The sequence below is a fragment of the Elaeis guineensis genome, chromosome 6, assembly GCF_000442705.2.
Source record: "Elaeis guineensis isolate ETL-2024a chromosome 6, EG11, whole genome shotgun sequence".
In the NCBI taxonomy this organism is placed as follows: Eukaryota; Viridiplantae; Streptophyta; class Magnoliopsida; order Arecales; family Arecaceae; genus Elaeis; species Elaeis guineensis.
The window spans coordinates 87,568,015-87,580,391 of record NC_025998.2 but is presented as its reverse complement, the minus strand read 5'-3'; the positions used below and the strand labels follow the sequence as shown (position 1 = coordinate 87,580,391).

General features: G+C 50.2%; 1 protein-coding gene across 5 annotated transcripts in view; it reads right to left on the bottom strand.

Annotated features, from left to right (window-relative positions):
• The window catches only part of LOC105034975 (glutamate dehydrogenase 1, mitochondrial), a 68,087-nt gene that overhangs the window by 28,229 nt on the left and 27,481 nt on the right, over positions 1-12,377 (bottom strand). The gene's annotated exons all lie outside the window — the stretch shown is intronic.

Sequence of the window (12,377 nt, the reverse complement as noted above, 5' to 3'; positions counted from 1 at the left end):
AATGGGATGCGCAGCATCCCACAACTTGGGAAGGTGGATATCCTTTCCCGTCTTGGTCCCCATCCCATTGAGGTCCCACCTCATCACTTAGGACAGTTGGATGCTTTGCCATCAAATCAGGACTTGCATCCTTACTTTGGATATGAGGATATCAGTATAATCTGTTAAATGAGAAAACTTAAACATGGTAATGAGTAATTTTTGTGTAAACCTGCAACAAAATAGATAAGTACAAAAAATAAGGTGAGAACTAATTAATTATGTGTCTGTTGCTTTCTATGCAAGGCTTAGAAGGCCTTGGTAGGAAGCAAAGGTGGAAACCAAATTATGCCATACCGAATTGGGTGACACAAGGCATACTGTACTGATGCATGGTATCCAAGGGGACTACCACCACTCGGTATACCAAACTAGCCCCCATACTGGGAATTACTGACACATTGATAGGGTGGCAGGGATATGGTGCCCGATATTGAGATGGCAAACCTTGGTGGAAACAACTTGGATAATACCTATGTGGATTTATTTCCATAAAAGAATTTAATAGGGCTTGATGCAAATTTCAGCATCTAACTAACATCTATATTTGTATTTGTACAATCAAAGAAAATCCAGCATGAATATGACAAATAATAATATTCAATTTGTACCTGTTGGGTATAAAATACCCCCCGGCCGAAGTTTGTAAAAGACCGACCCTTCCAGGATTTTTCTGGCTTCCGACCTTGTGTGGCGTCTCTCTGAACCCCCTCAACCGTCCGAGCTTCTGGACTTCTCCAACAATGAGCTTCTCCATCCATCTACCAGGCCGCTCCAAAGGCTCTCTAGGCTTCACTATCAGCCGACCTTCTACAGTGATCAACTACTCTCCGAATCCCTTCCAGACTTCTTCCGGCTGCGGACGACCCTACTCCGAACTTCTTTCGGACTTCGTCAATATCCGAGCTTCTCCAACGGCGAGATTTCTACAGTAACCAAATTCCATCCAAGTTTCTACGGCGGTCGACCGCCTTCAAGATTCCAACCGAGCTCCTGCGAGAGCCGAACTTCTACTACGAGCGGTCTACTCCGAACTCCTACAGCGGACGGTCTACCCTAGATATCTACCGTAAGCAAATTCCATTCGAGCCTCTACTGTAAATAAATTTCTTCCGAACTTCTATTACAGGTAGACTTCGGCCGAGCTTCTTCGTAGCCGGATCCCAGACGAGCTTCTACAATGGGACAGGATCCACCAGCCAGGTCGCCACTCCGAGCTCCCACGACAACCGTTCTTCGACCGAGCCTCTACAATAAGCGGTCTCCTTTCAGCCTTCTACAAGAACCAGACTCCGTCCAAACTTCCATAGCGGATGGATATCGGACGAGCTTCTACAACAGACGGGCTCCAGTAACTGGATTTCTACAACGGTCGATCGTATCCGGTGTCTGCCGAACCTCCCCAACGCCATCCGAGGTCCACCGCCGGCCGACCCTCCACCAGATTCTTCATGAAATCGGACTTCTCCGACGGATAATCTTCAGACGAGCTTCCACATCAGGCAAATCCCAAACGAACTTTCCTAGCAATCGGACTCCTGTCGGACTTCACCAACGGAAAGTCTCCATTCAAGCTTCTACAGCAGATGACTTCCGCCTGTAGCATCAGCGCCTGAGGCATCCAACAATAGTAGACTCGTCAGCAACCTCGGAAACATCCGAGCTTCTTCTAGATCGACGGGATAGAGAGCCATTCCGCTCCATCAGACATCCCAGTCGAGCTCCAGCCGACAGATCCGAACTCTCCGGCAAGTCACGACAACGGCCACTACCCTACTCCACTCTCTGCAACGGATTCCGCGTGGCTCCATCACTCTCTGGCGAGTCACAACAACGGACACCACTCCACTCTCCGTAACAAACTCCACGTGGCCCTGAACGACCCCTGACGCCACTACTCTCCGTAACAAACTCCACGTGGCTCTGAACAGCCCACTATCAGGCGGTTACAGACGTCGCTGTCAATCAGTTACGCTCTCCGTCTATAAAAAGGGACTCCTAGATACGTTCTTCTCTAAGCTCTAAACTTTATCTCAAAATTCTGCTAAAATTCTCACTCGAGCACTCCATTTCTGTTGAAGCAAAGTACTGACTTGAACGTCGGAGGGTCTTGCCGGAGCACCCCCAACTCCAGTTTAGACTTTCCTTGCAGGTCTTGACGGCGGCCGCAGTCATCTCGACTCCAGCAACTCCGGCTTCGGTAGAATTCTGCACCAACAGAATTGGCGCTAGAGGAAGGGCACTGTGTCTTTGCAGTACCCTTGTTCTTAAAGGAGTGCTCAACAGGACTGTCTCCGGTCATCTTCTCCGACGTCTTCTTCTCCTTCTCCTACTAGATCTCCACCTGATGCCTCCCCGAAAAGCATCCACCAGGCGATCTACGGCCTCCGCGGCCAGATCTCAGGCTCCGGCCTTGCCTCCAGTTTTTCAGGCTCCTCCTCCGGCAACGACGATCAGTATGGAGCAGTTCGACCTGCAGGTTCAGTAGGTCAGAGGCCTCACCGAAGCAGTGCAGGCCATGCAGCAGCAGCAGCAGCAGCAATAGCCGCAGGCGTCAGTGCGGTTGGAAAGAGCATCACCGGAGTTCCAAGATCCGGTAGTAGGGCGGGCCATCTGGGCCAGTCGTCCTGTCTTCCCCGGAAAGGGGATCCGAGGGTGGAGAGCCCTCAGTCTAATCACGATTCCACTCCCGGAGGATCCCTACCTCCACTCTACCAGAAGACCCTCGAGACTCGCAGTCGAGAGGACCTCCTGGATCGAAGGCTCCAGGAGATGAACCGACGGATCGAAGAGCTCCGCCACGCTCTCCCTACTTATGGTGAGGACATCTGTATTGACCCTCCTTTCTCTCAAATGATCATGCAGGAACCGATCCCGCCAAACTTCAAGCTCCCCCAATTCGAAAGCTACGACGAGACCTCAGATCCGGTTGACCACCTGGAGGCCTTCCAGATAATGATGCTGCTCCATGGCGCGCCAGATGCCATCCTGTGCCGAGCTTTCCCATCTACCTTGAAGGGAGCAGCAAGGAACTGGTACTCGGTGCTGAAGCCGGGTACTATCTTTTCCGTTGAGCAGATGAGCCACCAGTTTGTGGCTCATTTTGTTAGCAGCCGGCGTCCCCGGACAGGTTCGGAGTCCCTTATCAACATCAAGCAGAAGAAGAGAGAATCCATCCGAGCTTACGTCAACCGTTTTAACGTTGCCGCATTGGAGGTCCGAAACTTGGACCAATCGGTCGCGATGGCCGCCCTGAAGGGCGGTCTTCAAAAGAATGATCTTCTGTTTTCCCTGAAAAAGAAATATCCCAGGGACTTTGCTGATTTGCTGGCTCGGGCCGAAGGATATGCCCGAACAGAAGAAGCCTTTAGGATGAAGGATAAGGAGGCCGCGAAGGAGCGGCCGGCGGGAGACTCCAACAAGCTCGCAGTTGAAAAAGGGCCGAGTGAAGCTCGGCCATGTTCTCGAACTCCCTCCGGACACAAGCGTGTCCAGACTCCTCCCCGGGCTCGTAGGCAGAGGAGCCCGGACCACAGAGTTTGGCGGAGCTCTCCCCCGGAAAGATTCCACAGCTACACCCCTCTCAACACATCGAAAACTCAAGTGCTGATGGAGGTCAGGGAGCAGCTGTCAAGGCCGGAAAGGATGCGCACACACCCCGGGAAGCGCAATACTAACAAGTTCTACCTCTATCATCGTGACCACGGCCATGACACGGAAGAGTGTATCCAGCTTCGAGACGAGATCGAGGAGCTCATCAAACGAGGTCGGCTTGACAGATTCATTCGACGCTGACCTGAAGGTAGGGAAGACCGGCCTAAGGCCCTACTGCAGCCGGAGCCGCCAAGGAGGGAGGAGCAGCCTGAAGATCGGCCTCCGATTGGGATTATCAACTCCATCTCAGGAGGAACCCGACAGGGAGCAGACCTTCCGCGACTGTAGGATTCGAAAAATCTGCGAATGTATTACCAATAGCTTTGTCTTAAATAAAAATTTTACATTTGCATATTTATCCTTTTAGCATGAGCTTATAACGATAGGAAGTAACTCCCTCATTCAGTCGAAATTAAGCTTGTTAGGAACAGGAGGAGAACCTCGTCCTAACATGAGCAAAGTCGAAGGCCCGATTACTTAAAGATCGGATGGGGGGAGAGGTCCTCGCAACGGCCCTTATATGCCCCCACAGCCTTGTTAGGAACAAGAGGAGAACCTCGTCCTAACATGAGCAAAGTCGAAGGTCCGGTTACTTAAAGACCGGATGGGGGGAGAGGCCGTCGCAATGGTCCTTATGTGCCCCCACAGCCTTGTTAGGAACAGGAGGAGAACCTCGTCCTAACATGAGCAAAGTCGAAGGCCCGGTTACTTAAAGACCGGATGGGGGGAGAGGCCCTCGCAACGGCCCTTATGTGCCCCCACAACCTTGTTAGGAACAGAAGAAGAACCTCGTCTTAACATGAGCAAAGTCGAAGGTCCGGTTACTTAAAGACCGGATGGGGGGAGAGACCCTCGCAACGACCCTTATGTGTCCCCACAGCCTTGTTAGGAATAGAAAGAGAACCTCATCCTAACATGAGCAAAGTCGAAGGCCCGGTTACTTAAAGATCGGATGGGGGGAGAGGCCCTCGCAACGGCCCTTATGTGCCCCCACAGCCTTGTTAGGAACAGAAGGAGAATCTCGTCCTAACATGAAAAAAGTCGAAGGCCCGGTTACTTAAAGACCGGATGGGGGGAGAGGCCCTTGCAGCGGTCCTTACGTGCCCCCACAGCCCTGTTAGGAACAGAAGGAGAACCTCATCCTAACACGAGCTGAAATTGACTGTCGGGAACAAAAGGAGAACCTCGTCCTGATGCAAACAAAGACCCAATCGATCAAGACCGGACGAGGAGGAAAGCCTCCTCAATGGCTCCTTTATGCTCTCACAACCCCGCTAAAAGAAGAGGGAAAACCCTCACTCGAACACAAAAAAAAAAAAGAGAGGGGGAGATGAAAAGGGAAAGTGACGAACTACACCAGCGACAAGTGAAAAACAAACTACATCAAAGACACAATGGACCTCATCTCAACGAGGAAGGATACTCCTATCAAGAAACCCTCAGTCACTAAAAGGGAACTCAACACAGGCCGAGGAGAAATTGACTTTCTCAAAGTAACGAGAAGTTCGGATCCCCAAGCTCGAGCACCGGGAGGAAACGTCAAACTCAAATAGCCTCGACAAGACCTACGGTCATGAATCAAAAAGGCAAATCAACACAGCGACGATCGGGAACCTTCAAACAACGACGGCGTCGGACAAGACAAAAGACAAAATAAGTTCGGTAAACGACAACTCAATACCAAAATGGACAAGGTAATGAAAAATTTTCTTTTCATTTCATTAGTGGAGTATATATTACAAAGTTTTGAAGGCCAAAAAGAGAGGCGACAAGAAAAGAAAAAGAATACATGGAAGGATGAAAGGCAAAAAAAAAAAAAGAGAAAGGAGCTCTAAGGAAGCCCAGCTTCTTCCGACTTCGAGCTCTCGGTTTCGGTCCTTATTAGGGATTGCCTTAAGTTTTCGACTTCTTCCTCTAATTCCATCTTTCTCAGCAGCATATCCCGGTACATCTGGTGGAACCGCCGGCTCTCGCCCTCCGACTCTCGAAGCCTCTTCCTCAGGACCTAGGACTCTGCCTCGGCATCTTTGACCGCTTGTTGCTCGTGGACTAGCTGAATCTTCAGCCGCTGCAGTTCGGCCTCCTCCCGTCCAAGGGCCACGGACAGTTCTGCCACAGTCCCCCTCAAGGAGCGGAGCTCGTCGGAGCCTTGTGCAGAGGCAAGCTGGACTCTCTCAGACAACTGCCTCCGAAGGTGGGCAACTTCGTCGGTCACCGTCTGGAGCTTCCTTCGGTAGTCCTCTACTTGTCCACTCCAGCCGACTCGGTAGGCGTTGTAGTTCGCCTCAACGTCCTGCAGCTGCTTTTAAAGGTCGGAGAACTTCTTCGACCAGTCTCGATCGCGGTCGGCTTGGGTTGTGAGCCAGGACGAGCTCCCTTCCAACTGGCCGATCTTCTCCCGTGCGGCCGCTAGCTTGACTTCAAGGGAGCTGATCTTGGAAGCCTGAGTCCAAGATCGATCGCTGGCACGTTTCCGGAGTTCCTCAAGCTCCGTCACGAAGTCAGCCTTCCTCCGAGTGTATTCCATGAGACCCTTTCTGTGGAGGTCCTGAAAGCGAATAGCCTCTGCAGTGACTTTCGAATAGCTCTTCCTCAGCCGATGAAGTTCATTTTCCAGCTTCTTGGATTTCTTCATCAACTGACGAACTTCCCTTCTGAGGTCTCGGATCATCGACTGCAGAGGAATCCCCTGTGGCAGGGGAAGAGCTTCGGTAGGGCACTGTCGTTGGGAGACAAAAGTGCCACGACTCAAATTAGTACAAGAAGACAAAAGAGAAGGGAAAGAATACAGAAGAAAAAAAAAAGGGGGGCCCTCTATGAAGAAGAATCTAATTTCATTGATTAAATAATTTTCAAGTACAAGAGGACGAAGAAAAGTCACCACAAAGGAAAAATACAAAGCTAGAGGTTCCGGACCTCTGGGGCAGAAGTGGAGGGGCTCCACATCTCCGGAAGGTCGGCAGCAGCGGCCGCAGCGGTCAATGAGGTCCCGGCTGGAGGAGGACCGGCAGCGGTTTCGGATGGTCCGGCTTCATCGTCGGACGCCTCATCCAGGAAGCCGAGATCCAGTTTGGGAAACCTTCCAGCCATCTTCTTTTGGCAGAGTTCGAATCCCTTGATGAAGGCGTCCTGGCCGAACTGGACCTGTAGATCCTCCGTCTCGGAAGAGGCCTTGAACTCCTCCACTGCTCGGGCCCCTACCTCTGAGACCAGGGACGGGATCCGCGCTTTCAGCTCGGAAACTTGCGCCTTCAACTCGAAAGCCTGCACCTTCAGCTCGGAGACCTCGGCTTCAGCCTTCTTTCTCTCCTCCTCCAAGGCGGTCCTCAGATCGGACGAGGTTTGTCCCTCTTTTTTCAGCACCTCCTGAAGACCTAGGACCTCGACGATCTTCTCCTCGAGGCGGGCGGCCCCAGCCAGGCAACCTTCCTCCGCCCGAGCTGCCTCCCTCTTGGCGATCTTCACCGCCTCGACGTTGGCGACAAGCTGGTGTCCAATCTGCAAAAGGGGCCAGAGGGTCAATATAAAGGCTAAAGAATAAATTAAGTAAAGAAGCAAGAAGGAGAAAAAAGTGAGTTAACCTACTTCGAGAAAAGATCCCAGAGAGTCCCAGACCGCAGCTCGGGATCAGCAAGGATGATCCTCTGGACAACCTCGGGCAGAATGCACCCTTCGACCAGCCTCTTTATTAAATCCCTATTGTTGAAGGGATTTTCCCCCAGGTCCTCCTCGGAGCCGCCAGCCCCCTCGACGGCAGCCTTGCGACTGCAGCTCTTCCGAGCCAGGGTCTTCTTTCTCCTCCTCCCTTCGGCCCCGGGTGCCCCCTCGGGACGAGCCTCTGGAGCGGGATCCTCAGCCGGAGAGCTCCTTGAAAGGGCTCGGGGGACTTCGGATTCGACGTCGGAGGGGACGTCGACGGCAATGGCCACCTGAGCAGGCGCAGCCGAGCTTGTCCCCTCTGTCCTGGCTTTCTTCACCGACCCTGAAGTCGAGGCATCTTTTCTCTTGTGGGTCTTGAGACCCTGGGCTAACCTCCGAGCCATGCCTGCGTCCATGTCTGCAATAAAAGAAGATCAACACGGCTCAGAGATAGAATAAGAGAAAGGGGAAGCAGCAAAAAAAAAAAAAAATGGTACCGACAGGATTAAGAGGACTCAGGCCGACGTTGAACAAGAGTTGTTCCTTCAGAAGTTCGGAGAGGAGGGGGGTTTGATAGGCCTCGAGCTTTTTGGAGGCTTCGAGGTCGTCCCTTTTCAAGCTAGAAGCCCGACGGACAGAATCCCTCAGAGAGCCCCAAGGGGGTAATCCTAACTCCAAGGTCGGGCATCGGATATAAAAGAACCTCTCCTTCCAGTTGTGGATAGAAGAGGGGGCGCCTTTCAGCAACCCCTTTCTACCGAACTGAGGGGAGAAGTACCACCAGTCCTTTGTCGAGGGATGACGTTTGAAGGTATAGAAATTCTTAAACAAAAAAAGAGTCGACCGAACTTCAGCTAAACTATAAAGAGAAAGAAATCCTATCAAAAATCTAAAGGAGTTCGACGCTACTGAGACTAGAGAAATATTCAGAAAATGGAAGAGGGCGACGACAAAAGGCGGAAGTGGAAGCCGAAGTCTGGCACGGAAGGCCTCCTGGTACATACAGAAGCGACCGGGAGTAGGGGCACTAACCCGGTCAGTTGGCTTGGGAAGTTCCAGCTCGTACTTTGGAGGAACTCCATACTGATCCTTATCAATGAGAGTTCGTCCGGAGTCAAAGAGCTGGGGATGGTGTCCGGTGCAAAGACCGGACGAGGTTCGGTCCCGACTACGGGTCCGTCTACGGTGCAAGGACTCTGAGAAACTGGGGCTGACGAACTCCTAGAACCGCTAGAAGAGGAGATATCGGAAGGTATTTTGGATCAAATAGAAGCCACAAAAATCTCGAAAAAAAAATCAGAAAAAACAGCAAACAAGCTCTCGAGGAAGCTAAACGAACGGAATACGAAGAAGAAAGAACAGAAAAACGGCAAGAAGTTCCGGGACTAACCTAGGTTGGCCCGAGGAGTGCAGGAAGACGGCAAAGACGATGGAAGTCGACCCGGAGGATGCCTAAGGCCGAGAAGCATGCTAAAGGAGGCTGGAGCTCTCGGGGAAGAGGAAGAGACCGAGGGACTCTCTCAGACAAAGTAAAACCCCTGAAGGAAGAGGACGTGTTTAAATAGGCAACAGGGCTCGGAGCAGTTATGATCGCGGATCTCCTCTAGCCGACCTACACTTGCCGCGTGTCCCACTCACTATGACAGGCTGCCGAAAATGGCTGACAGCTGACAAAGTCATTATTGCACCGTACCTAAAGCCACGCCCCAGCGGGAATTCTGAAAAAATCTTTTCGGATCGCCTTGATTTGAAAAGACACCGGCACCAGTACGCCAAGCGCCAAAATATCTGACAACCACCGAGTGCGAAAATCGAGGGGGGAAACTTCGGTCGAGAGAATTTCTCTGTACTTCATTCGGAACCCGAACTCGGAAGTAGAGGGACTGGTGTTAGGTATAAAATACCCCCCGACCGAACTTTGTAAAAGACCGACCCTTCCAGGGCTTTTTCGGCTTCCGACCTTGTGTGGCGTCTCTCTGAATCCCCTCAACCGTCCGAGCTTCTGGACTTCTCCAACAATGAGCTTCTCCATCCATCTACCAGGCTGCTCCAAAGGCTCTCTAGGCTTCACTATCAGCCGACCTTCTATAGTGATCAACTACTCTCCGAATCCCTTCCAGACTTCTTCCAATCGCGGACGCCCCTACTCCGAACTTCTTCCAGACTTCGTCAATATCCGAGCTTCTCCAACAGCGAGATTTCTACAGTAACCAGACTCCATCCAAGTTTCTATGGCGGTCGACCGCCTTCAGGATTCCAACCGAGCTCCTGCGAGAGCCGAACTTTTACTACGAGCGGTCTACTCCGAACTCCTATAGCGGACGGTCTATCCCAGATATCTACCGTAAGCAAATTCCATTTGAGCCTCTACTGTAAATAAATTTCTTCCGAACTTCTATTACAGGTAGACTTCGGCTGAGCTTCTTCGTAGTCGGATCCCAGATGAGCTTCTATAATGGGACAGGATCCACTGGCCAGGTCGCCACTCCGAGCTCTCATGACAACCGTTTTTCGACCAAGCCTCTACAATAAGCGATCTCCTTTCAGCCTTCTACAAGAACCAGACTCCGTCCAAACTTCCATAGCGGATGGATATCGGACGAGCTTCTACAACAGATAGGCTCCAGCAGCTGGATTTCTACAACGATCGATCGCCTCAGGTGTCTGCCGAACCTCCCCATTGTCATCCGAGGTCCACCGCCGGCCGACCCTCCACCAGATTCTTTATGAAACCGGACTTCTCTGGTGGATAATCTTCAGACGAGCTTTCACATCAAGCAAATCCCAAACGGACTTTTCTAGCAATCGGACTCCTGCCAGACTTCACCAACGAAAAGTCTCCATCCGAGCTTCTACAGCAGATGACTCCCGCCTGTAGCATCAGCGCCTGAGGCATCCGATAATAGTAGACTCGTCAGCAACCTCGGAAACATCTGAGCTTCTCCTAGATCAATGGGATAGAGAGTCATTCCGTTAAAGAAAAAACCACATTTTTCCTGTGTAGGATCTTTCAGATTTCATCAAATCTGGGGCGGAATAAATTTTAAATTTTATCTTACGCTATTTCAGATCTAATATCTATTAGATCTAATTTTATTATCTGATATTTTAATTTCAAAATTAAATCTAAAAGTATGTGAAACATCGACATACCTCAAGGATAATCTAATTACCTTGTAGATGATCGCAGCACTGCCTGAGGTTCTAATGTAGCCACGCAAGCGCCTGGCCTCTACCAGTATCCACTCAGGTAGGATCTGGAACGTCTTCTCCTCGCGATTCTACGCTCCAAAAATCAGATCTAAATCTGATTAGGAAGATCTTCAAAACTCTTCCTAAAGTTAGAGCAGCAGCCTATCGAAGAAGTCCTGCAGCCTTCTGTTCCAGGCGTCACCACGCCTTGCGCCTATGCCAGATGAACGTCCAACTTCTTGGACGTGAAGAGGGGAGAAAGGAGAGCAGGGAGGATGTGGAGAAGAGGGGAGGGGGTGGCAGCCAATGAGTTTTTTGCACAAAACAAGTTCTGCCTCGAAACCCTAGGTGCAGCAGGATTTATATAGACCCTGTATGCTGCGCAGTGCCACATCATTCGATCAATCAAAAAATTTCAATAAATTCTGAAAAAATTCTGATTGGTGGAGTGATGTCATCTGATCACATCAGATAAGAATTCCCATGCTCTCTCCTATGTTGGCGCCAACAATGGATAGGCTCAAATAAGGTGGCGCCAAAGAGTCCAAGTTTATCAGGACTCTTTGGTTCTTATCCATTTGGGGCGCCCACTTAAATCCAATTGGGCTCATGCCATAATCTGATTATGGCACCCAATTTGATTAGGTTTAGGCATGTGGACACTCCACAAAAATTCTCCAATAAGTCCTCTTCAGTTTAAGACCCATATGTCAACTTTTGACAGATGTCCTAAAATGAAATTGGCAGGTGTTAGAAATTAGCAGGTGTTGTCTTAAATTCATCTCATGAATTAAGACAAGCCTTTTCTGAGCTGGACAAGCTTCATTTAAACTGAGAGAAACCTTCCCAAGGTTCTCTGGATGAGCCAGATCACATTTGGCTCAGTAGAGACAGAAAAGATTACACGAGGAGAAAGTTAGGCTCAATCGAGTGCGAGCACGATTTCTTTGAACCTAATTGGATCTTATCCAAATCAATTGGGCTAGCCAATTGATAACATCCAGATCCTAACCCTTGTTTGTGTGACCCAGTTAGGTTCAATTCTGTATAGTAATGAGACATGTCGTGATCTCATCATCAACATCATCGAAACTCCTTTCGATGGACCAGAACTCTTCCGATTCAGACAATTAGAATGATCGATCATCAAAATCATTCTAATTGCTCCCAAAATCCACCAGTGACACCTAGCAGTATATGGTGACAACCCATCAGAACTGAAGATGAACCTCTCGGTGCAGCTACCTGTGTGATTGAGTTCCTCTATCATGAGTCCCGACTGAATTAGGGTTAAGGTGAACTCGTCAAACCCAACATCAGTCATATGAATCAATCGATCGATCCGAGTCCGATGTGAAACCTCAATGGAAAACTCTTTTCCATTATTTCACTCTGCCATGGCCATGGGCTTAAGGACTCGATCTTTCGATCACCATAGGACTACTCCTCTCATCTACCGAGGTTGATAGATCCCATCTTGATGCGATCTGGTTCTTACAATGAATATGCTACAGCCAACATACACCTCAGGGTTCCGGATGGCTAGGAGATCGAGTTATGGTGTAGTCAAACTATAACACACTCAAGGTGAACCGACGATGCACCTCAGGTCAAAGAACTAGACACACAACTGCAGCATCGAGCTAGTCATCGACGAGAAGGTAGATTTCTTTATGACTGCTCGAGGTGGTCACGCTCAGTACTCTCGTTCTCAACGAATACCTGTACTCTCACTCCGGTATCTCCACACCGTAGACTCAAGACTCATCTACCCTAAGGAAGCGATTGTACACCAACCTTCCGAATCGATCACCATCCTCGTAATGATCCTATGGTCAGGAGCAGTTTATGAG